The following is a 23,332-nucleotide window of genomic DNA, read 5'->3' on the forward strand; positions in this document are numbered from 1 at the left end:
CAATTTTCTCTGAATTGAAAATGTGCTAAATTATAGGTAAAAGCACTTTAACTTAGGCAAATGTAAGTAATGTTTCTGATGTTAGAATTGACTTTTAAAGACTCTAACATCATGCTCTTTTATGATACATGAGAGGTTATTGTCCTGATTGACTTCAAAGCTGATCCAACAAGCTGCTCTGTTGTGGGTGGCATATTATTAACACTCCAACTAGGTGCTGAGGTTTGAGGTAGCATTTCTAAGGCAGGGCAGCGTAAGTCGCTTTCTCTTGAGCAAAAGACCAAGAAGGTAATTCTGTGCTCAAAGACGTCTTATACTGGACTCTCCTGGGGTATGGTATCCCCTGTGAATTGTATTGGTAAGCTGAGTACTTCTCCTGTGACCTTTGCTTTTGGTCCATGCAAAGAACTTTAAATGACCTATATTGCTTTTATTTCAGAAAAGATAATTAGTTAATGAAATGCAAAGTGAAAACTCGAAGGACACAGCCCAATAAAGTACATAACATTAATTGCCTACTTCTTTTTGCCTGAAAACAACACTTAGTAGTTTCAGATATTAATAGCAAATGCTTAGTTGTTGGCAACTGAAGAACTTGTCAGACAACTGTATTACCAAGTAAAGAATGTGGAGCAGGAAACCTAGGCAGAATGTATAATGGCAGTAATTTCCCTGTTGTGGTAGATGTGTAAACAAAGTAATGGGAGGTAGGGAAACTTATCTAGTAAACAAAAGGTTAATGTAACTGAAATAAACTTAAAATCATGTAGCTAGAGGACTGAAGATGCTTTGTTGTATTCAAACAGCTTCTTAGTTGATAGATTTGGAGATTATGCTGCTCTAATCTCACCTTTCTGTGCGAACTCAATCTCTTGTACCATGTCTGAAAGGCCACCAACCTTACATTGTCTGAGTGTGCAGGTGACCAGTCACAAGCACGGCAGTGGACATACGTAAGGGTATGTTTCATGTGCTGTTGTTCCCGTCCCGTTCTCTGTGCGATATCAAGGACTGAGCTTTAGCCTGTTACGGCCCATGACAAAAGTAAATTGTGGTGCTGAGCGCGCAGAGTGTAGCTGATAGCTGCCCAGGAGTGGAAGAAAAATAAAGGCTTTTTATTAGGATAAATTGTAGGTTTCAAAAGAATGAAGAGAAGGGTAAGTAAATTCTGGTCTTAAACACAGTCTTGGAGCTTGGAAAAGTCCCTCAAATCTCTGGGCTTTTATTCTTTTCCTTTTGGTAAGCTAGAAATTGTGGTGTCAGATGTCCACAGTAAGTAGTAATGTTAATTCAGTGTGCTCTAAAACGCTTACCCTTGAATAAAGGCATCATGTTCTAGAAGCTCTTACTGCCCTAAATGAAACAATCAGATGGCAATGTATTTTGGAAAATAAGAGCGTAATGTAGGCTTAGAGATTAGAGAAATAAAGATAAAAGTTAATACTGCGAGCCTTTATGAGTCTGTACTTGGTATTAGAAGAGATGTAATGTATTCAGAGTAGAAATCAACTCTGGAAGTGCGTAAGGTTGCCACATGTGCCTAATAAAGGGGATGAACAATGACTTTTCTTACTCTAGGTAATGTAAAGTGGACACTAGAAAGGGTGAGTTGTGATTTCAAGGGGAGGATGGTAGATCAGTGAAAGACTGAGAGAACAATACCATGTGTCAGGACTGCTGAAGAATGCAGCACTTAAAGGGCAAATGAGGGAGTTAAGTAAGGCAGTGTTGGCTTTGTGCCTGCTAGATAGTGAGACACCTGTTCAAAGAAAAGCCTCCATACAAAGTTGTATAAACTTTGATATACTATCTCACATTGATGGCCCAAGATCTCTGATGGTCAGAACCAAACTTGCAATGCTGCATGCAACTGACCTTATTCCTGGTGTCCTCTCCTTGATGTAAGGCTACAAGTTGACCGTGTTTTGAGGAAGAGGTTGGAGCAGAGTAGCTCCAGAGGTCTCTTTCAACATAGATTATGTTGTGATTCTGCAATACCTGGAGGAGAAATGACAAGCATAAAAGTAACTCCCAAGCTACTTGTAGGGCAACACCATTGTCAGATTTCAAAATTCCAGCTAATAAACAAGTTGTTTATTGTATTTTAAACTTTCACTTAATGTTGCTGGGGAAGACAACTTACTTATACTGGCATGTGACATCTAGGAACCCTATTCATGAAACACTCCTCATTTTCCAAGGTGCTGTACAATGATTGGAAAAGATGCTCTTGTCTCTAAAGAGTTTATATTTCAAGAGACAACAGATGATTAAATGAAGGAAACAGTGAAACAATATGAACGGGCAATGATTTCAGTGCATTAATAATACAATTATTAAGCTTTTTTAAGGCATCGTGACAAAGGAGAGACTTAGAATTTGATGGAGAGCAGTTTAGTGTCTTTATTGATTTTTATTAGACTTGGTTCCTGCAGTCTAGTTCTCTTCTCCACTACTTTTTGTGTGCAGAAAAAACTTTTATTCCAAGTGCCTTTTTGATTATTAGTGTTTTTCAGCTATTTTAACCTCTTCCTGACTTTTACAAAGCTAAGTTGGCATGAAGGCTTGCTCCCGCTGAGTAGTCTCTTCTTTCTTGCCCTGTGACAGTATCTGCAGCTCTTATGGCTATAGCTCATAGCTTTGTGCAGCTCACCGAAGTTTTGTTAGGTTAAGAAAACAGAGTTTGCAGTTTCATATGAAAATGACCACATTTACAACATGACGTAATGCAAAAGAAGTCTTCATATGAAAAAAGCAGTACTTAACGTGAACTAATTCTGTTGAAATATGTTGTTCGTAAGGTAGTGTTAGCTTTCATTACGTATGTGTGAGGCCTTGACGTAGGTGTTTGTGTCTGTAGGTATCTACTCAAGCATCCCGTCTGTGGATTTACAGAAACCATGTTAATCAGCTTTTCAAGAGGAGTATCTATTCTGTAATGAAAGGTCTTGTATGGGCTTTTAGTTTTGATTTTTAGCAGTGTACTTTGAAGACAGAAAATGTTGCGTGTTCTGTGTACCAGATGTGTGCTTTCTGGTATACCATACTGTTAAAACAGGATATTTAATTACCTTAGTTCCATCTTCATCTCCGTTCTGTTTTATGATGGAGATTTGTCAGTTAATATGCCATGTATGAGTCCTTTAATGCTGGTGTTTAGGAGCATGAATTGCTCAGTGTGGTGGGAGAAAGGACTACAGCATCCAGAGTGGTGCATCTTGATAGTTCTCAAACCATCCTGATGTGAAGGCATGGACAGCTTGTGCTCTTTCTTCCTAGTGGAAGGCTGGATCCATGTTCTCAGAAATAAGCAAACAACTGTATATGCTGTGGAATTAAGCATTAGTGTTGAGGGAAGGAAAGGATATGAAGGAGAGGAGGAAAAATGAGATTGCTCAATTAGGTTAGGCAGGAATATTTTTTTAATTATTATTTTTTAAAGAGGTCGTCTGGAGAACCCTTCTGAGACTCAACTGGTGGGAAACAATGCACAAACTCCAGGCCTGCGAGGCTTCTCCATGCTTGGGATCTTTTCATTGATGTCTCTTGCTGTCTCAGATATGCTATTTTCTGTCTGGATGTTGTATTTTTGAGAAATTGATGAAATTTGTGACACAGAGACAGTTGTCTAAGTATTTTCTATTGTTGCTTTGTGTCTCTATTGCACAGGTCTGTAGGGGAGGCAGCATCTTCATTAGGCTTACTGGAAAAGGACATGGAATACAGAAACAAGCTTGTATTTGCAAAATCTTTTTCTTAGTGCAGGCTGGAATGGAAACTGCAAATTTGAAGATATGTGCAATCTGGGAATAATTTTTCTAAATTCAGCTGAGTAACACAATCATAGATAGCTTGAGGAAAAGCAGTATTTAACTTTTAGGGAGCAAAGGCAAAACTGCAAAGTACAGTGTTGTCTGTCCCTCAGAAATCTCTCTCTAGTGTAAGAGCAAGATGTAAGGCCTTCAGAGGCACTGCAGTAAATAGTGAAAGCTTTAGGATGATCCGTTAGTATTCCCCATTCTGTGTTTATTCCTTCAGTGCACTGATGCATATCATTATGGTATGTGTAAAGCTGTTGTTGATTGCTGATGTAAAAATAAAAGTGTACCACTCGTTTCGTTATTGTAGAGGATTGTGGTAAATGGTTCGGATCCACAAAGTAAAGGGTTTGGGTGTGGGTCGGTTTTTTTTTTTTGTGCTACAAGTGATTGAATTCAGCTTCTTTTCTGGATGTGTGGGACAGAATCCCAATTATTGTGTCCTAAAAATATATGACCTGCTGTTCTTGTCAGAATTGTGAATTATCTGTTCTTGGACAGGTTAACTTTTCAAAGCTTCTGTTAACATGGCAAGCCCAGCAGTTTGAAGGCAGAAAGTTAATAATTATTGGTCAAGATCCCATTTCCAGCCTGAAGCAACAAACCATGAAGATTGCATTGGCTAGGAACACTTAACTTCACCCAACGGCCTTAGCCTCTGTGTGTCTGTTCACTCAGGAGCATTGTGAGGACTGAAATTTAACCACCTGGAGAGTTAGCACTGAAGTATCATCTTCTCGAGATGAACTGGAAGTAAAGGGAATTGCTTGGATTTGGGCCAAGCTTTGCATAGTGTACGTCCAAAAGTACCTATTTACTTGGCAAATGAAATTTTAAATCTTTTAAGGTGATATTTAGGTTCTTTCACACAAGTCCTTTATTGGAGTAATTTTGCACTGGAGGCTGCCATATGCTAACTTAGTTTCATGAGTTTCGAGTATGCTTACAGAGCAAAATCCCCTCTCTTTGGCAAGCATAGTAACAATACGTGCAATGTAGTGTAAGGCTTCCAATCAGACCAGTTCTGTCATGCAGTATTTGCCTGTGGTGTTGTTCCTGTGCTATCTGCCTTCTCTGTAGTTTCTTCCTGTGGAGCAAGGCAGTTACAGTAATGAATTCTTTTGGATCCCCAGGGGTACCGAGGTATCCCTTTTAAGACCTGATTAACAGATGCATCGCCATTTCCTTTAACGGAGTCCTTGATGACCAGTATCTCTGGAAAATAAAAAGCAAGTGCCTTAGGTTGAAATTGCTCAATTAAGGCACCTGAGAAGAGCTGCTTAAAAACTTCCTGTGATAGCCAACGCCAGTCCTGCCCCCGTTGGAAATCCTGGGAGAGCGGAAGCAGAGGAGCAAGTTTTGACAACAGAGTAGGTTAGAGTGGCTGAAATATCTGCAGTGTGCCGTTGCAGGTGTTTTTTCTTCCTGCTTCACCCCCTGCGAGGAGAGGAATTCTAAGGTGTCGGGTTATTTACCAGTCGTCTTTATTCTCTGGGTACTCAGAACTATTATCTCTGATGAAGCTGATTGTTAGTGTCTTTGGAGAGACATGAGAATATAATGGTAAAAAAGGGTTTATTCTCTGATCTTGCCTGTCTTGCCTTCCTGCTCCTCAAAATTCCTAGCTCTCTGTTCGTTATCTTTCTCTTCTATTTAACTCTCTCCTTTCTGAACAGCAAGGTGTGTTATTCTGCTGTGCACAGTCCAAATCAATACGTAGCACAGCAGTTAAGTTAGTGTTCTAAAAGGCGAGACGACTGATAGACAAAGGATAACAGAAGATCAATAAAACACAGTAAACAGTGGTGTTTGCCCATAAAGGCCAGAAGGGTAGCGCAAATGAATCGTCGTATGAACTGGGCTTTAATATTCATTACCTAGTGTCTCTGTGGTTTATAAACTGTTATGCTCTTTGACCCCACTGGTGTTGGATAACAGCAACATTGCAGAACAATGTCCCTTAGTGCTGGTGAACGTATTGCATGTCCTGGACCACTTACCCTGTCAGTGCAGGATTGTTATCCTGAAGCTGTGAGAAGATGGGATGGTCAAACTTGAAAGAGGATTTCTTAAAAGAGTATGAAAACGCATATTCAGGAATTGGGGTGCTCTTCCAAAGGATCTCTTTTGAGTCTGAAAAATTGCTATATTGGGTTTTGGTAGCTTATGCAGAGGACTGAGAGCTGTAAGACTCTAGATTTTACTCTGGATTTCAAGTGTTTTGATTAAATTATACTTCAGTTGTAAAATAGGACTGCAAAAATATGAGCACAAACCAAGCTGCTGTATCCTTTGATACTGGGAGTTTCAAAGCAGATGACAGAACACTGAAACGTAGATGCAAGCTGTCATGAGCTGCAATGAAGTTCTGAACTGAAATTAAATAGAAAGGTGCAAAAATAATTTTGTTTCACTGGAAGCCAGGATTAAGACTGAGGAAATAAAAATGTCTGTTTTATGAGCCCAGACAGACTCAAAGAATAAGGCTTCTTTGAGAGGAAGGGCAATAGTCATGCTCACACACTTGTGATTGTGGTAGCTTGATAGGGAAATATTGCTTAACATGTGATACTAAAAGCAGACAGTGAAAGTTCTCGGCTTAAGTTTGGTGTTCTCTGCCTCTTGGCTTCTAGCTGCAGTATGTTGTATCACCTTCTCTTCTGAAACTTCTGAGTATCAAGAACCTGCCTGTGCAGGGCTCTGCCATGTTTCAGGGAGCATCCTCTAGCTGAGGCTGGGAACGATAATCTCACAACCGAGTCACAGAATTCCCATAGCATTCTCATACCCCTGCTCCCTGTCCACCGGTCACCTCCCATCTCCTGTTCCTGTCTCCCTGTGCCGAAGTGGCCAATGCAAGGTGAAGATTTCTGCTCTGGATGCCTTCCAAGCTGGGTATTTCCATTCTGCTTGCTTAACATGTATCTGTCATTTCTGTTGCCCGGAGGGGCTTCACTTTCTTTCCTAATACTCTTGTGTAATGTTTGGGGTTGAACGCATAAATAAATATATTTTGGTGGTAAATGAAACTGATCCTTAAGTTTCTTCTTGTTTGTAGCTGCTGTGAAGTTTGATAAGGCTTATCTTTGTAAGACCTTCTCAGTAGCAGTTCTTTTTGTCTAATCACTTTTACACTTCTTCCTTTTCAACTTGACTTGAAGTATTAAACAAATGAATTGGGAGAAGGGGAAAGAACTAAGGGGAAGATAATCCTAAATGTCTGTCAACTGAAAAATGTGCTAGTTAATAAAGGCTTTGCCAGGTCTTTAATAAACCTTCTGAGTAAACGTGTGACAACTTCACAGAAGTATTTTGAGGGGGGGAATAAAATTGCTACTATTCTATTTATATGTTATTTTAGTGAATAACAAGAGACGTGGATGGAGAAAGGACCAGCTGTGCACACAAACTGTCTCCTGTTTTGTAATTCCAGTTATCATTCCCTTTATGACAACAGGTCAAGTTTTCCAAGATGCCTTAAAACTGCCTAGAGGTTACAGGCAAGCTGAAGATCTGTGCCTAACAGTTGTAGAAAACTGAGTGTCTGAAAAGATCAGTTTAGAGGTGTGTTGTATTTAAGAGCATAAATATTTGGTTGTATGGATCTCCATTTCTTTTGTCATGTATCTTTGAGATGTGGATTGGTAGTTGTTTTTGAGTATTGAACAGATTTTATGAACCTTTGCTTTTCTGATGAGTTGGGACAACTTTTCAGTTTCATTTTTATTGGCCAGGTTTTAGAAATTCTAGCTAGTTATTTATTATTCTATCAAGCTAAACTTCACAATTAAGATGATAAAAATGAGTAAATCGCTGTGCTGTACCATGAGTGTTGCTTTAGTACTTTACTTCGTCAGGATATATTTTTAAAAATCTGCTTCTTGCATCCAGATGCCCTAAGCAGTATATTTACCAATGAAAACTGCTATGGGTTGACTGTCCTGCGAATTTCTTTCTCTCAGGAATTAAAAGCCTCGCTTAAACAGCCACACCCCTGGTGTATGGTGATGTATGAGGAAGTGAGTATGTATGTACTCACAAACTTATTAACAGCGTATGTAATTCAGAGCTTGTATAGCTGCTTGACTCTGTTTGATAAACAAATGCATGGTGGATTTATTAAGCATGTATGCAAGAACACTGCCATATGCCTAAAATTAGTATTGCCTGCATAATACTGTAATTGAACAAGGCAGGATATGGCTCAAAGACACTTACTTCCCTTTGCCCTTTTGAATCCATCTGGTGGCTTTTGCTGTTCTTTTATCTCTCAGCAAATCAAGACCTTAAAATTGATGACCTAAAATTCATTTCCTTGAAGCTACTTTAATGACACTTTCTGTGCATGTGCGTGCACAAAATGTAACCCACATACAGTGGAGTGCATTCGTTCTTACCTATTCTATCAAGTAGTTAAGACTATAGACGTTATTTCTGTCTGCAATATTAGAAACTTTTACAGTGCAGAAAGGTATTTGCTGGACAAACATAACACTGATAATACCTGGTTATCGAATAGCAAATATCATAGGATGCGAAAGGGAAGATTTTAGCCCTTTTTTACAAGGAAGTAACTGCAAAGGAGACTGACAGTACAGAGCTTGCATGAATACTACTTGGATTTAAAGTGGAACTGGGGTTCTTCTGAAAAATTAATTAAAAAAAATTTTTTTTAAGGTCTTCATATTGTGCTGTGAATTCAGCAGGCAGCTGGGGAATTGGAGTATGTATTGCCACAAGACACCCACCTTCTGACCCTTTCATTTTCAGCCTGTGGGGTTGTTGGATTAAATTCCTGGAGACAACTACGTTGATTAACGTTTGCGAAAGTGAGATCTGTGTGCGTGTTTTACAGCTCCATATGTAAATTTAGTATGTGCATCTCTGAAATAAAAAGGCCTGTAGGAATGATTTCATTTACAGATGTTGTCCCATCATACTAGTCTACCTGAGGTCTACTTTCCACTAAGATAAGGACCTATGCCAGTGTCCGCATGCTATATGAGTGAATTATACCATATAGGAACAAATAATTTCTTTCTGAGCTGAGAGAGAATGAATAAATGGCTGTCTGTGTTGCTTCCTGCATTATTGATCTTTGGAAACTACTTTTCACCAGAGGCAGTGAGAACACTTTTCAAGGAGTGCTGAAAAGTTCAGAAAACTGTTAACTAACTTAAACCTTTTAGAGAGGTGTGGGGTTTTTTTTCTCTCTTGGTTTTTTTTTTTTTTTCTTTTACATTTGTGGCCTGATTCACACAGTGAAAGACCATGTTGGGGTAGATCCATGCTGCTCAACAAAAAAAGGAGAGGAGAGCATTGTTTGTGTTCATCCCAATCTTATTTTGGTTGCTGTTTTTTTGAGAGGATTCACATGACAAATTATCTTTCTAGGTGTGTTAACCCCACCCACATTTTGAGAGAGAAAAACAGAGTAGGAAGGATCCACTCATATGCTTGTTGCTTAGGGGTGTGAACAAAAGGGTTTTAAGGTGCATAAGTACCTCACTTTGTCATCACAGTATACTGATTTTCTTTTTCCTTATGAGAAATACGGTGTCTTGATATCTACTTTTATGTAAAATGATCCTGTTAATTCAGATTGCTAGTGAGGTTCGTTTTCTTTCATGTATCTACCTGCCATAGTTTCTTAGCAATTAGGATTAAAAAAATATGTTGTGGGAGGTGCTCATCATTTTCTGACTCAGTTCATTTCAGTAAGAGTCAAGCCTGTAAAGCAGCTGTTAAGGTCAGGCAATCTGTAATTGACCTATCATATGTTGCAATTAAAATGTATCACGGCTTTTAGAAATAGGAGCTACCTCAATCCCTCTTGGGGAAAAAAAAATAAAAAAAACCCCAACAAAACCAAACCACCAAAAAGCTTTCATATATTAAACTGATCCATTAACTATTGCTCTGTTCTGTGTCTAATGCAAGAAATGGAGGGGAATGCAAATCAAGCTAGTGGCTTTGATTTTAGTAGCCTGTTTTTAGCAGGGACCTCTTTCATGTTTTGGATAACAAAGTCCAGTGAAGATTCTTGCCAACGTGTCAATAAGGTTACACTTTGAAATGTTTAGAGTTATAAATACTGTGTGAAAAATAAGAAAACATGTATTTAAATGAGAACACAGACGTGGATGCTTTTGCAAAATACTTCTACTTCTTTTGCCTTAATACTTTTGTGGATTTTGTAAAATATTTGAATGTACTGTAATAGAATGACTAGGAATTTTATGGTTGCTTCAGCCCTGTGCACTTGAGTGGGGTTTTTTTGTGTCTGTCTCTCTCATAGTCCAGTATTTTTAATCATAAAATGCTTAAACCACTCTTTAATGCAAAAATTGATCTTTGAGAGACTATACTGAAATGTATATGACAGTTGCAAGGCTCTAGAAGATTTCTGACAAGCTGTAAAAACCCCGAGACCCCTTTTGTCTTGATAGTTAGTTGGAAAGCTGGGAAAGTCTGCGTTGTCTGTCCTAAGTTTTTTTAATTGGGACTCACTTAGTATCTTTGCTCTTCGAGGTTGACAGTGTTTCTGTGTTGTGTGTTTGGTTTTGTGTTTTTTTTTTTAATAAGCAAAACTTTGTCTTTAGCATGGGAAAAACTCAGATCGTTAGGGGCCATCTAGGTTCCATTTCAGTCTTGGGAAAATTTCAGTATCTTGGATGTTCTGTCCTCGTCACTCTGCACTGCATCCTCCAGTTGGAAAGCTACAATGCTGCTGAACTTTTGCATTTTAGTTTCTAGGTATTTGAATTGAACATAAATCTGAATGAAATGAGATGAATGTTGCCTTAAGCAGAGAGAGATGTCTGGTACTCGCCAATTCTGAGGTTGCCATTTTGTTTTCCTGCTATTCTTAGGACAAGGTTTCTTCAGAGTTGGCTTTACATTTTGTTAACTTTCTATGGATCCTTCTATGAATTATAAGTTAAAGGAATTTAAAGCATAGAAGCTATTATTAGTAGTTTATGATCTCTGCACACTTGTTGCTAGAATAAGATGGGTTATGTGATTCTTCAGCTGCTTTAACATGGTTCTTAGTCTTTGCTATTGCTGTTTTAAGTTGTTAGTAATTCTGTGTGATCTTATTTGTTCAAAGTGCTGTGTGAACACTACTCTTCAGTGAGGTAAGCTAAAGCAAAATTTTTCTCACCCTCCTACTAATACTGAAACTCAAAATAACATGATTACCTGCTCAGGGCTTTCAGAGAGGTCTGGAAATCTAGTCCATAAGCCATTTTCTTCCAAAATCAGATCATGAAGAGCTTTTTTGTTTGTGTGGTGCTGATTTATGTTTCTTGCCTTTGCAGTTTCCAGGTAGCATGAAGTGCTGGTAATACCTTTCGCCATTAATTTTTCATGGAATCAAGTGACAGGCAAGACTACTCAATGAATGGCATACAGGTATTGGCAAGATTGCCTCTCTAAGTGCTAGGAACAATTGTTTAAAAAAAACCTTGGACAACACTAACTTTTGGGTTGAATTACTTTTGAATTACTTTTGACCCACCACTTCTCAAACTTGTGCAACTCTGAAAAGACTTGCATGTTATGAAGTCCTATTTATTGACCTTTTCTTAAGCTTTTCTGTCCTTTGGACCCTCTGGGGATTATGCTTGCAAAAACATCTGAGAAATCCTGTTCTGTTCTATCTGGAATGCATTTTCTACATTTACCAAAGACACTTTTTGCTTTTCTTAGGTAGATGAGGTGGAAGAAAGTAAGCAAATGTAATCAACATGCTCTCTAACAGTGGTTTCCTTGTCAATAGTTGTAACTTGCTATGTATCTTCAGGTACCTTAGGCTAATTAATTTTCATGTGTTAAGTACAACTGCCTTTCTAATTAGGTATGAATACTTTTTTATTTGTATTAAACGCAGATGTAGCACTCCTCCTTCCCATAGACAATTTAAACGTTCTGAAAGTAGCCTTGCTTTGATTAGTTGTTCTTGTTTTGTTTTGTTGCCAACTGCCTGGGGATCCAAAATTTGGAAAAGTACCACCAGAGCTGGGGGATGAGAAAGATCAGAAACCAGATAATCCTTGGATAATTGACTGCATTTTGCCTGGGGCATGCCAAGGTCCTAGGTACCTGAAGTCATCTACATTTCTATAAGGAGTTCTGTATTGCTTGCACTTCTCACAGGGTCTAGAGTGGTTGCAAAGGCAACAGCACTGACCTGGCTATATTAGAAGAGCTGGAGATAATGTGCTGCTGCTTCTGGCTGAACTTACCTTGGTAAAAACCCAACAGATGTCAGTGTGAGTAACTTTTTGTAGACAACAACGTAGGAAGTTTCTTTTAGCTGAAACCTACTGACCTATCCATTCCCAATATGCGTGCAAAGACACATTCACAAATGTGTGACAATGCAGGATGGCAAAAAGTCCTGCTGACACTTGTATACATGAAGTTGTGAGGACTTTGCTGGCAGAGAAGAGGGTTCGTCGAGTACATGCAGTGTTGCAAAGATACTCCCCTTGTCTGAGTTGGTCTGTGAGAGGTTGAGTGGAAAGATTTCCCCTTGCTGTGCCTTTTTTCTGCTCTGCCATTGTGACTTTCTGGAATATGTGGCATTGCTGGTCCATCATGGTTCTGTAGCTGTTTGTTTGGTGTTTTTTTGTTGTTGTTGTTTTTTTTGGTTTGTTTTGGCTTGGGTTTTTTTGAAGTTACTACCTTGCTGCTTAGGGATGTGTGCTTGGTCCAAACCTAAATACTTTTAAGTATTAAATGCTTTAGTCCTTTTTTGTTAAACCAGCCTTCTCTAATTTTGAAAACATCTCTGAGAAATCAAGAAACCATGACTGTGTACTATGTTTTGTCCTGTCAAGTAAAAAAGCCTTAAAGCACCTTGCATGCTAATCCTCTGCAAAACATGAAATTAGAATGAAGGTTGTACATATGAAATACAAGATTTGATGAATCGTTGAAAATCCACTGGAAAAAAAAAAGTTAGATACCTCTGGGGTATGGTTTGTAAATCTGTAGATTCCGTTCCTTTTTTAATGACCTTTCATAACTACATTCTACATGGGGACCTAGAGTTTGAATTATTAATTGGTGCTGCTCATTTGTGTATCCGTGTTTAGCTTCATGTGGACAAGCATATTTATTTTTAGTATCTTTTCTGCTGTTTTCATATGAAGGTGTATAATGGTTGTTTTAACTTCTCAGCTGCTGTGAATATTGACTGAAATTATTGTTAGTGAAATGAACGTGAATGTAAAAAAGTCCTTTAATGCTCACTTGTTACCTGTAGGCAGTTTTGCTTATTGATGTGCATTTGAATTGTTGGGAAAAATGAGCCTGTAATACAATTCTGATAAGCCCTTTTTAATTTAGGATTCAAGGCAGCTTATTTTACTTCATTTTGGAAACATGCTTTTCTATAAGTCACTCAGTCAAAATTTCACCCAAAGATTTTATAGTGACCTTTAATTTAATCAGTGATGCGGACAGCATTTTCAACTGTGGACTAATCTGCAGAGGTTTTAGATAATCTTTCATCAGATTAATGGGAAGTTGAGATTTTTTTTCTTTCCACTGAGATAAGAGGGAGAGAGTTACAGTGCGGCATAGTTTTATGTTCTACCTCACCATTTACCCTCTCGATAGGATGTAATTTATATGTAAGCTTTTGATGTTTTATTTCTGTAATAATAAAACATTTTCTGTCAAGATGCAGAACTTCTGCAGCACCAGCAAATTCCGATTTAGTCTCTCCTCCCTTTTAAAAGAGAACAAACGCAGCAGTTATATATTTATTGCTCAGGATTGCTAATGGACCAGTGTTTTTTTACTTCCCTTTGGCTTATCAGGGTCACTCTGAAGAGAGTGCTTCAGCCAGATAGTATAGCAGTTTTGGAAGAGAAGAGTAGAAAAAGCTGGCTTTAGACTGTGACAAAAGTTTGCCTCTGAGTATGCTCTGGTTTTAATGTATTTACTTCTAAATCCCTTACTGCAGGAGTTTCAGATCTAGGTCAGTAAACCTTTGTTTTTCTGGGGCATTTCTCTTCTCACTCATGACCAAATTAGTTTTTTGGGGTAATTTTGATGCCAGCAACTAGTTACCTGGAAAAATAAGTATTTGAATGTGCTTTTTAAAGTCGGCAATATATGATATAGGAAATGGCTAAATCTCAAAAATCTGTGATGGAGGGGGAGAGGGAGGATTTGGTTGTGTGGTTTTTTTTTTTTTATTATTTTGTTTTGTTCTGTTGTGGGAATTAGGGAACTACTAAAAGGTCCCTTAGAACTGTTTAATGTTGAGTGTTTTGGAAGGAAAAGATGCTACTTGTTGCTTGCAATTATGGAATGGTAAAGAAACAAGAATAAAGTAGTTCGTAGGAGAAGAACACATGAATGGAGAAAGTATAATGTGCTAGCATTTTCATTTGTTCTCATTGTGCCAACTAGGAGTAAATGTTCTTTAGTGAAATTACACTCTGGTGCAGTCTGAATCTACTGCAAAGAGCAGAGGAGTATGTTATTGAAAGTGTGTGAGTAATCTGAAAAAAAAAAATCATACTTTGAGTTGACTCAAATGGTAAAAGCAGCTTTTTGCTATTACAACAGTTCTGTTCACAATGCTTTCCTAACATGTATAATACTCAGTATTGAGGAGCTTCACCAGTAGTATTGCAGTTGGTTGGGAAACAAACGTTAGTCGAGGTTGTGTTGAAATTGAGCTCTTGAAGAGCTGTACATCAAGAACAAGTTTCTGGGCTCGACTTGTAGCTAACATTACCAATACTCACCCCATACGTCTTCCAGCATCTCCTTTGCATTTCAGAGAAGCAGTTCTGTTGCAAAATAAAATCTGACCTATAGCGATTGAGCAGTGCTACACTGATACGATGGCAAGGCAGCAACCTCTCCAGGCATGTCATCAGATTTGTTGAACTGCAGAAGTCCTTCTTGCCTCAGTGCTGACAGGCTTCATCTCCCAGCTCTGGCAGCTTGGAAGCGCTGCGCTAGCTACCGCAGGCGTGTTTTGCTAGCTAGTTTTCTGTCTCACACTTAGCAGATTTGCTGCTGCTCTGTTTTTAATCTAGTGCTGATGCTTGTTGCTTCCCTGGAGTCCTTTTGGGAGCGTGCCTTCCTTCTGAAGTCCAGCAGAGCGCAGGCATTGTTCTGTGAACAATGTTCTGTGAACAGGCCAGGGGGATGAGGAGCCTGTCCTGCAACTGCGGTTCATTCTCTTTGCGGAAAGCTCCTTGCGATTCTATATGTTCTTGTTTTTAAAATAATATATGTCACAATATGTAGCAAAGTAAAGTGACTCTTCTCTACCCACTGTTTATTGTTCTTCTATGAGTTATTGCATGTTTTGTTTTATGCTTTGATTTAACTTCTTTTATTTTTTCTGTTAGGGGAAATGTTCAATTTCTTATAAGTATCACTTCATTTCAGTCTTCAGAAAAGCATTAAATAGGAAGAAGTTAGATTTTTCTGAGTTTCTGGACAACCTTTAACTGCTTAGTTCGTGTTTGTCAAAATTAAACTGTAGTGCAGCTTTATGAAGTTTTTGGTGTAAGTGATGTGTCATGGAAGGAGAATAGGAAAGAAAATTAATCTTTTATTGGTGAAGGCAGAGAAACTAATGTGATAGCTGACTTTTCTGAGGTTTTTTGGGGAAAATGTTAATATAGAATAGACTTGCTTAGCTAACATTAAACAATTTTAATTTGCTTATTTTTGAAGCATCGTAAATATAAGCTTGTATTAAGGACCTTATTAGCAGTGCCTGTCTTAAAAAAAAAAATTCCAGTAATTTTGAAGACTCCTTATTTGCCATAGCAATTTTCCTAGGCCTTTCTGTCCTAGACTTCAATAAACAACCCTTCTATTTTGTCTCTTTGACAGGTTTATAGTTTTCATTAAAAGTATCATCTCATTGACAATACTTCAAAATCTTGCTTAGGAGCTTTCATTTAAGTATCCCTAAGCGTACTTAAATGCTGGTTGTTTAACTTGGATTATTCTTACCTTATAAGCATTTGCACAAAAATATAATTTTTTTTTTTTTTTTTTAATGAGCCTCAGAGAACTCTTGATGGGAGGTATTTTAGCTGTTAACCAGCTTAGTTGTGATAACCTGGTTCACCTCTGTTAGAGGTATGTGCTGTGGGAGGTGTGTGTATATACTATAGTCCATAGTGGGTGGCATCATCTATTTTGGCTGTAATCCTAGTGTTGACTTCTGTTGAACACATTGAACTACATTCTTTTAATAGTACTTGATATAAAATTTTTCATTTCTCTGCTTAGATTTAAAAGAGGTTTTATTGGGGTTTTGTTCCTCTTTCCTCCCCCTCTGTATCTCAAATCCAGTTGTGTGAACTTCAAAGGTGAAGCAAAACTTACTGTTGGAAAGTGAGCTTTAAAGTATTATCTTCAGGCTGGGTAACTAGATCTCTGACACAAAGATTTCATGGGGCTCTTGTGTGATGGTAATTACCAAGACTTTCTATGTAGTTCATTTAAAAGTAATAGATGTAAAAGGAATAATAGATGTTCACCATGGAATATATTAACTCATGGAGATGCCAGGGGAATTTAATTTGTCATAATTAGAAATTTGAATGGGGATAGGAAAGGATGTTGAAATTTGTATTTTGTATCCTTTTTTGCCTGTTATGGTATAAATCTGCTGGTTGAGGTGAAATTTGTGACAAATAATGTCCTAGTAGCTGTGATCTCTGCATCAGTGAGGTCGTTCTGGGCTAAATGGGAATTGGCTTTCTAGACTACTTCTGTGGCAAAGTAGTGGTAGTGTATTATTTGGGATGTAAACTTCCAGTGATTTAAAACATTGCTTAAATAGAGACTGTAACCGATAAGGATCACTGATACCACACTTTGTTTTGAAGGGCCTGAAACGAACGAAGGCTTCTAGCTCTTTACAGGATGAATTTTGTCTGGTGCTCTGAGAGCTCTGTTATTTATGCTAAATAAGTGTAAAGAATAGCAACAGTTATCTTGTATCTCTCAGTGTTGGAAGGAAGATACTGGCTGAGTCTCTAGTAAATCAAGTGGAGTCTCTAATTTCTGAGAACAAATATGAATTTCAGATCCCATTGGCTTGTGCATGTATTCCCAAGCAGGGAAACATTTAGCATACTTACGGCCTGGTTTGGGAACTGTGGCTTAATGCATTAGGGTGCTCCTGTCTACGTTAATACAAGATCTTCTGTAGCTCTTCTGTCACACCACATAGATTTTGCAATGATAGTCTAAAACAAATACACTACTTCTCCTTCCTACCAAATGGAGGATAGATTTAGAGTATGAATCATATATCTGTCTTCAGTCCAGCACTTGGAAATGACTATCAAGTAACCCAAAATAATAAAAAGAGCCCCACCAGTCTTAAAGAACAACTGTTTTTTTCCCAGTCTAGGTGATGGCAGTTTGCCAAAGCAGGAGGTGCCTGTTGAAAGAGTGATGGCACAGAAGGATTATTGGGGAAAGCAGAGATGTAAGTAGTTAGAAACATCTTTCCCTTTGAACAGTGATGGCAATCTGCATGAAGTCAAATTGTGGCATTATCGATAATCAAATTAGTGGCTTCCTGAATAGCATTTAGGGCTTGTTCTTCTGACGCAACCGACGGGTACAAGGGAAAGTATTACAATGCTTTTTAATAACCCGTAAGGCTTTTTCTTTACTTAGCAGGAAAGGAATTTCTGTTTTGTGGAAAACACTTTTTTTTGGTCTGTGTTTAGTAGCAACGAGCAGGGAAAATACTGAAACAAGTTTTGAACCTTGCTGCAGATTTTTATGAAAGCTGTTTTACTAATACAGCATACCCTTTCCCCCTTCTGTAGATGTTGCATTAAGTAATAGCAATGTGATTGGAATAGCTGGCTGTTGCAATATGTGTGAATTTAGTTACCCAATCTGTCTTGTTTCTCCAACTGAATGATTATGAAAAACATTAAATTGCTCTACTGAATATCCCTTACTTAATTAGTAGATGTGGCTAAACTGAACTGTGTATGGGTGGATAAAATAAGCGTAGTGTATGCAACTTTGACCTGTTCTTTTAAGTTAGTTTCTAGTTTGCTGCTTTGTGTATTGGTTGAATCACTTTCTGAATCCTTAATGTGAAAATAATTGCTTTGCTTTATCTATAAAGTTCTTAGTATAGTTGTCCAAAACAGGCACTTCAGTGCAGTGTGTGTTTTCTCAGTGCTGTGAAATAGGTGGTGTCTGGAGCCAGGCTGAAGAAGGCTGGGGTGTGCGTTTGTCCGCTGCCGGGAAAAGAAGAGGGTTTGCCAGTTCTGGAGAAGGCAGCTGATGCTGTTGGGCAAAAGGACAGATTGCTTGGGTGCTGGGCTACTTCTATAAACACTCCCAATTAGTCATTCCTGGTGTAGGTAAGAACATATGTTACTGTAGTGACACTTATAAAAGGTATCATGGCCTGCCTTGACCCCGCGCTGCCCAACACCTGGTCTCTCCCTGGGTGTCCCTGTTCGTCATCAGGTGCATCACAGCATGGTGGAGACGTGTTGTCATCTGCGTAAAAACACATCCTCAGCTCCTGTGCTCTGCTGCCTCGCCGCTCAGTAGGGAAGGGCTGGGCGAGAAATATTTTCTATTCCCAGGCAGCACGCGTGCACTGTTCGCCTGGCTTGCTGCTTCCTGTTGTTGTTGTTCTTTAAGAGCGATGCCTCTAGGTGAGGATTATAAACTGCTGTTATGTGGGTGGTGGGGGTGCAGTGCCTTAACATAAGAAGTGGAAGTGGCAGTAGTTAGTTGGCAGCGCTCTCATTCCACCCTGCAAAAGCATCCAAAGTTCAAACCTTTGGGAGAAAGGAATTATTTTCCAAGCAGCCTTCTTCCCCTCCAGTTAAAAGTTCATGTTTTGAATAATTTGAAGCCTGAGGATCTGAGATTATTATTCAGGCTGGCCTGCCACATGAATAAAACTGATATCTTGCATCTTCAGAATCAACAACAACAACAAAATAAAGAGGCAGCCAGACAAGGTTGCGACAATGTGGCTTTCAAAAGGAGGATCAGTGAAAACCTATGTTTCTGCAAGTATCAATGTAATCTGCAAACAGTCAGTTTGGAGTTGTGCCCCTTCAAGTGAGGTGGCCAGGAATGCCAGGTTTTCAAACAGCTGGGAGAGGAGTTGAGGAGTAGGAAAAAGGGGAGGTAATGAGTGAGGAAAACATAGCTGGAAATTGGTAAGAAGTGAATCTGTTACAATGATTTAAGGGGTAAAAACGTATGGTTCAAGAACCTGATGAAATATCTTTGTTATCAAAACTGAACACCTAGTGCAAGAGCTGTCAGTAGTGGTAGCAGTGGAAGAAGTCAGGGATGTTATTGTTGTATTTGCTATGGAAAAGCTTCTCAACATCTACTTTGAAAAAAAATCTGCAAATCCTTCACAATAGAAAAGAGAAGTTGTGCTCAGGAATGGATGGGAAACATGGGCCTGCCCAGAGCAGGGGAAAATCTCCCCTGTCCTGTGTTGGGGGGGAGAAATAACTCTCAGTAGGATATCTGGTGTGTTGAAATGGGTTAGAGTTGTTAAAAGCTTGGGATAATGTAGAGAGAGTGCTACTGTTGTAATCCCAATTGATATTCAGAATGCCTGTAATGAAATATCTGCTGTTGGCCAAAACACATGTGCTCTCTCAGGTAAATAGCATTACAATATTTCTCTTGTCTTGTACACTGTTTTTTTAATGTACCAGTTGTTTGAAAATTTGATAGAAGATACAGCTTTGAACAGCTGTGCTTGGGAAAAGCATGAACTGCTTGTAGCGAAACCAGCCTATAAACAGGATTGATTCAGAAAGTTCCAGCAAGATCAAAGACGACTAAAAATTATTATTTGCCAAAATAGAAATGGTTGTTCCTGGAAACCAGTCCCCTCAACTGAAATGTCACTTGGGCCAGACGTTGAGGGCATTGGATACTACAGAGTTATCTTGTATGTCACGGGCTGACGATGCCAAAGTGCAAGCAGTTGGATTATGTCAATGTTCTGCTGCTGCCCTGTTGATAGTGCTAATTTAAGAATGTGGTTTTATAAGACATAATTCATGGTATAGTAACATGTTTAAGGGTAGGCAAATATTGGCTAATCAAGAATTTCCTTCCTTTCTATTTAACTCATTAATCATGATGTAAAAAGAAGTTGCTCGTTCAGTAAGCAGTAAAATCTTTTTTCAGTACATTTGGTGTGTGCAAGTAAACTTCATCTGTTTCAGGTAATTAGCACTGCATTAGCACAACATGGCAACTGGTGTTTAAACACAAGGTAATTAACTGTACAGTGTAAACATAGTGTGCTAAAGAGCTAACCGAAACCATGAATTTCTTGCTGATCAAAAATAACACACTAGAAATGTTATTTGGGGGTGGGAAGAGTAGTTAATTTTTTTCTCCTGTGTTGCTAGATTATTGATACACGGTTAGTGCTGAGTGGGCAGAAGAGAAAGGGTCAGACATTTTAAGCTGATGCCAACAGCATTGTGTGCAAATGCAGCTCTTGTGTGGTTTTTTGTTGTTGTTGTTTTTTTTTCTTTTTCTTTTTTTTCCTTCCTTATTGTGTAGTGTTGTAATGGCTCAATGACCTGGAAGAGGTGTAGGGTTTTTTGTACTTCCAAATTTTAGTTTGGTAGTCTTGCAATTTCACAACTGGCGCAAAATGTTAGAGATGTGTGATAGCTGATGGTCTAGCACTAGGGAAATGGAAGTAGGGTTGGATACGTGTCTTGTCCAGTAGTATTTTTTTTCCCTCTCCAAAATGAATTCAGGTGCATTTGTCTAAAAAAATTGGGAAATTTGCAGTTTGAACTATGTGAACTGGAACTATGTCCATAGGAAGAATGGATTCTATAGGATGCAGTTCCCAAGTGTGCTAATCCAACAGGGAGACGAAAGACCAAGTTTCTTACCAACCGTAACATTCACCAAGCTATATACACATGTGACTGATAAATGCATATCTAAACTTCTGAATAACTGAGAGTTCTTACTGTTGGGGTAAATAACTACTTGACCCCCAGATGTGGCAGGAAAGGTGACAATCTGCTGAGTCCTAAGTGGGCTGGAGATCACACTTCCATCACTGAAAGCAAGTTCTCCATTTAATACTTAGACTTTGATATGTGAGATGGATTTTGGGGAGGACAAAAGAAAACAGTTGCATGATAAAAGCTGAAGCCAGAACCTAATCTTGAGGCAGAATTTTGATTCTTAAGCAGTTTGTCAGAAAAATGGTTAGATATCGAGTGAAAGTGTCACCAGGTTCTGAAAGCTTCTTTTGGTTCTTTGAACCCAAACTGGCTCCCTGATGTATACAGCAGAACTGGGACTGAAAACTGAAATTAAAATTTCTGGAGGCTTTGCATGAAGCAGGATAGAGTCCAGCTCCTTCTGTACAATCTGATTGGCAAGCACACGAATGCTAGAAGAAGCAAGGAATAAACTAGTCAACAATTTAGGAGCCATAAAATGGACCGTTATAGTGAGTAGGAAGTTGTGGACAGATATTCACTTCTGTTCCAACATTACTGGGTAAGCTGGATAGCAGAGATCTGCTATTGTAAAATGTTTAACCCAGCTTATTTTACTGACAGGTTAAAAAAATGTTTACATGAACAGCTCCATTAGCAAGTGTAAAGGGCTGCAACCTTTAGTAGGAATATGATGGCAAACAGGTGGCACTGGCTTGCTGGATAGTACAATCTGATATCACAACTGTTTGTGAAGTGCACATTTCTTCACCACCATATAATCATTCTTCTGAACTGCTCTTTAAACGTCAGCAAAGGCCTCTCATTAATTCAGCTTGACAGTTTGATTACAGCATTTTAACAGCTTCTGAAAAATAATTCAGTTACCGAAGTGGTAAACTTGCTGCCGTGACAATGAAGATGAAGTGCTGCCTCACAGCCAGGAAGGCAGAGCTAATCTTGTAATTCCTGATCCATCTTTGTGTATGGTCACCAGTGCCTTGGTTTAAATGTGTGATATATCCTCTCCATGTAAATATATGCTAAGTCCACTTTCATGGGTCAATAAAATGCTTGAAATAACATGCAGATATAATTGATGTAAAAGGCATTTATGTTAGTGCATCTATCGAATAAGCAGCCTATGTGCACTGATGTGATCAGAGATCAGTATTTTCAAAAAGTGCTATTGCTTTATCAGTGAGAACAGTTGCCTCTGCTGAAGTGTAAACATTCTTACAGTAAAGCTGCTAGCAGTAATAAATTCTCTGGGTATATATGTTATCTGAGATAAATCTCAAACATGCTGTATCTGCAGAAGTCTGATTTACGCTTTTTTGACAACATTTAGTTTGATACTGTCCATTATTGAAGGGTTTGAAGCTACTTCATCTTGCTGTACTGGGCTTCTGCTAAAATACATTTGTAAAGGTGTCTAGTCCTGAATTCAGGAGGATAACTTTTAAAATTAAGTTCTGTCCAATTCGGCTTTGTTTTGCTTGCAATTACTAGACTATTGTGTATCCTGATCATTTTTCCATAGCTTGCAAAATCTGGAAAGACAAAGACTACATAGAATCATAGAATCATTTAGGTTGGAAAAGACCCTTAAGGTCATTGAGTCCAACCATAAACCATGATAACACACGTGATAAAATACAATTTAAAACTCTACTTCCTATAGACCAGTTCAAATGGGTATACAAGAGAAGGTGCTGTCCCACACATGAAGACTTTTACATATTTCTGACCTTGCTTTGACTTTCAAATTTGCTTTACTTAAAGAAGATAGAAAGCATTAATTACTGTATGTAGAAGGAACTGAGAGTTGGGAGTGAAGAATTTCAGTGTGCTGGGGTGGGATGGGGCTTCTGGAACTCAGAAGTGCATCTAATGGGGAAAATAGGAAGGTGGCGCATCAGAGATGAACTATAATTTTAGAACATTTGAAGGTAATTTTAACAGCATGGCACTTCTTAATATTGCCATTTTGTGCTATGTGCTGTATTAACCAGCAAACAGTAACCTAGATCTGTAATTTTGAACATAAATATCATCTGCTTGTTGTTTTTTATGTGGGTTTTGGGTTTTTTCCCTACCTAAAATTGTGTCAGACTCTTCCTTCAAGATCATCTGAGAGGGTCTGATAATGCTCTCTATTCCTATCCATGATTGCCAAGTGTCCTAAGCATGTTTTTCTCCTTGTCTGTCTTTGAATCTGCTCTTACATTCAATGATACTAAGAATGAGGTAGTTAAGCAGGTGTGAAGGGGATATTAACTAAAATATAGGTATGTTTTTTGCAATGAAATAAATCTACAGTCAATTTCTTTAGCCACAGTCCATGATTTGACTAGACAGCTTTAAATCCAGTGAGATGAAGAATGTCCAGAGTGTTTAAATTTTTGACTGACCTGTTGTGCATAACCTGTCTCTTGTGTTTGGCTTAACACCTGAAAATAAGGATGTTTAAAGGGGGAAAAAAATGCATTTAACATAGTATTAAATTTTCTT

General features: G+C 38.4%; 1 protein-coding gene across 8 annotated transcripts in view; it reads left to right on the forward strand.

The window, feature by feature from the left end:
* The first annotated feature begins 474 nt into the window (after positions 1-474).
* Positions 475-23,332, forward strand: part of TEX2 (testis expressed 2) — a 54,433-nt gene continuing 31,575 nt past the window's right edge. For 6 of the 8 annotated variants that reach the window (XR_775102.1, XR_775103.1, XM_010578632.1 and 3 more), the window contains exon 1: positions 5,231-5,381. The gene's annotated coding sequence lies outside the window, so the exon portion shown is untranslated. Of the gene's footprint in view, positions 498-5,230; positions 5,382-11,144; positions 11,235-23,332 lie in introns of those variants that run through there. The other 2 variants (XM_010578634.1, XM_010578633.1) reach the window with 2 other exon arrangements.

The sequence above is a fragment of the Haliaeetus leucocephalus genome, unplaced genomic scaffold (assembly GCF_000737465.1).
Source record: "Haliaeetus leucocephalus isolate CR32 unplaced genomic scaffold, Haliaeetus_leucocephalus-4.0 Scaffold646, whole genome shotgun sequence".
NCBI lineage: Eukaryota > Metazoa > Chordata > Aves > Accipitriformes > Accipitridae > Haliaeetus > Haliaeetus leucocephalus.